Here is a 3,414-nt window from a genome sequence, read left to right as displayed (position 1 = left end):
ACAATCACACTCATTACACAGGGAACAGCACAATCACACTCATTACACAGGGAACAACACAATCACATCCATTACGCAGGGAACAGCACAATCGCATTCATTACACAGGGAACAGCACAATCCCATTCTTTACACAGGGAACAGCACAATCACATTCATTACACAGGGAACAGCACAAGCACATTCATTACACAGGGAACAGCACAATCGCATTCATTACACAGGGAACAGCACAATCACATTCATGACACGGGGAACAGCACAATCACATTCATGACACAGGGAACATCACAATCACATTCATTCCACGGGGTAAAATGTTAAAATGTTTTAATTTATTTAATTCATTTGCATGTACACACACACATACACATGCACACCCTCGCTTGCATGCGCATGCACACACACACATGCACACCCGTATGCACACTCACACACACACACACACACACACACACACAAGCATACATGATTTCTCTTGCACTTTGTATCACTGGCAAAAAAATAAGAAAAGTCTTAAATAAAAATAATCTAAGTTGTATATCTTTCAGTTTCTTGGCCCCACAAGCGATATGTATTCTGATAAAGCACAACCTCTCTGAATAATTCATCTCACAATAGTGCCATACATTTTCTGTCCACTTCCAGGTTTTTCACCCCGTTTTGTACGGTTTGTAGGCCTACAGAGGCTGAGCAGGGCTGGGATTGGTTAGTCCTGAAGCTAAGCAGGGCTGGGATTGGTTAGTACTGAAGCTAAGCAGGGCTGGGATTGGTTAGTACTGAAGTTCTTGGGAAATCTGCTGTCCAAGGGCCAGTAGGGACACTCTTCCCTTCGCCAGTGCCCCGCCACAGTGATGGGGACACTGTGCTGTAGGAGGTCCCGTCACCAGATCAGATGTTAAACTGAGGTTCAGCACACGTGGGACAAGGGTGTTTCCCGCTAAATTCTCGCTAACAACTGGTCCTCCACACCTGCCATTTTAGCACCCCTTAAATCTGAATGTGTACAACAATCCCCTGCACTCCCCACCCCACCACTCAGCAAACCCACTGAGTACCCTGATATACAGACACCACAAATAAGGAATTGTGAATGGTGCGATCACCAGGTAAGCCGGTTCCTTGCATATGAAATCCCCCTCGATTAAGTGTTCTTCTCATTTCCAAACGGCGTCTCTTTTCTCCTCCTGTCCTTCAGTAGGCAGTGAGAATGATGTTAATGGGGCATGAATGAGCTGGCAGGTGAACTCTCTATCTCAATCTCTGTCTCACACTGCCGATCTCTATCTCAGACGTGCTGCTGATCTCTATCTCACAGTGCTGATCTCTATCTCACACAGCCGATCTCTATCTCACACGTGGTGCCAAGTGTGTGAAAGTGTGTGTGTGTATTGGTGTGTGTGTGGGGGGGGGGGGTGTGCGTGAGTGTGTGAGTCTGAGAGTGTGTGTGTGTGTATGGGTGTGTGTGAGTGTGTGAGTGTGAGAGTGTGCACTCTCTCTCTCTTTAGTTGTATACTTGTAAACTGGGGCTGGGCAGGGGTGTAATTAGGGCTAAACACCTTTGGTCAGATTTAAACACAGCTGGTGTCCATACGTTTTCATTATGTCTACTGCCTTCTCCTCTCCCTGCATGGTACAATTACCGTGGAGCCACAGTGCCCTCCGCTGGCCAGCCTGAGAACTGCAGTCAGAGCTCAGTGAACAGGACATGCAGGTGTCACATGCATTTGTGGTCCCTGATTTCTGAAAGTTTTGTTGTGATAATTGCTCATTGCTTCACAAGTTATTTCCTTGAGGGAGAGGGTAGAGTGAATTCAGGTCATTTGGGACACTTCTTTGTAAAAGCAGTTTCTGAATCTGCCCTGTCCCAAATTACCTGAATGCCCTGTCCCAAATTACCTGAATGCCCTGTCCCAAATTACCTGAATGCCCTGTCCCAAATTACCTGAATGCCCTGACCCAAATTACCTGAATGCCCTGTCCCAAATTACCTGAATGCCCTGTTCCAAATGACCTGAATTCACCCAACCTTGTACAATGTCCTTTTTTATTTCCTCCCTAAGTTCAAAGTTGATGTTTGCTGCTTTCCAGTACAAAACAAATCCTGTGTCTGTGCTAAACCTGCAAGGACAGACATTCTGTATGTACAGACATCAGTGTTCATGTATCGACCTCAAACTCACTGTCACAGAGGGCCATGTATGGAGGCTTTCCTTCCAACCACCTAATCCTGCCTTAATTCATTCCAATAACTAATTCAGTCATTTGTATTTAACATGCGTTGAAGCACAGAATGAGGTGGGCCTATGCTTTAAAACAGGGGTGTGCTGGGGTCCTCACTCCTGGTCCTGGAGAGCCGCAGGGTGTGCTGGGGCCCTCACTCCTGAACCGAATCCAAAATGTGGTCATGGTCACAGGAAATAGTTTGTTAACAAGTCCAAGCCGGCAGATAAACCACAACGAAATCAGAAATCACAAACCCAGAGTCCAAACAAAGTCCAAGCACTGTCCACTGATCGAGGTACACAAAACGGGTCAAAACACAGGTACAGATCACATTACAATCTGGCACTGAACAGAAGCGGGTTTAAGTAGACAGATAACAAGGTACCATGACGAACAGGCGTGTAACTAAATCAGGAAATAATGAACAGGTAAAAGAAATGAAGATCAGAAAACAGAACTACACAAAGCAAAATGGGATACGAAAGGTGAAAAGGCAGGGGACAGAAACAGAAAAAAACTGACCATGACAACTAGTCACCAAGGTCTCATGGTTTTGCAGCTTTTGAGTTTACATGTTCTTGTGCTTGATTGTGCTGTTTGATTGTGTTTGTTCTCAGTAAAGTTTCATTCCTTTTGCCATCCTATCCCTGACTCTGCCTGGTTCTCAGCACTTGGGTCCACGCCCCAGCCCACACACCTCACACTCCTAGTATTTGCATTCTTAATCATTCCCGAAATGGCCAAAATTGCCTTGTTATAACTATCTAGTTGCAATCTCGTGATTGTCTCATGATGGTCTGTCTTCCACAGACCACTCCTAACATGAATTCATTCATTCATTCATTCATTCATGATCCTAACCTGCTTATCCTGAACAGGGTCCGTGCTGCCTCCACTCCTAACAATGCAGCAAAAACAATCCCAATGAATACATGAAGGTAAGTTATGTAACTGTGACCTTTCCAGACAGAATCTGGGACAGATGTATATTCTGCTTTTCCTGCTCATTTGACGCCATCTGGTCGAAGACCATGAAGACCTCACCCCCATACAGTACTCCTGTCACCACATGGGTGGCACTCTTCTGGTCAAACACTTTGGGGTATATCACTTTGCCCAGGTGGGTCATAGTCAGCTGCTTGAACTCAGTCATTTGTTTGTAGTACATTGTAGCCCTGCACTGTCGTA

This window comes from Conger conger, chromosome 2 (assembly GCF_963514075.1).
Source record: "Conger conger chromosome 2, fConCon1.1, whole genome shotgun sequence".
In the NCBI taxonomy this organism is placed as follows: Eukaryota; Metazoa; Chordata; class Actinopteri; order Anguilliformes; family Congridae; genus Conger; species Conger conger.
This window is presented reverse-complemented; position numbering follows the sequence as displayed.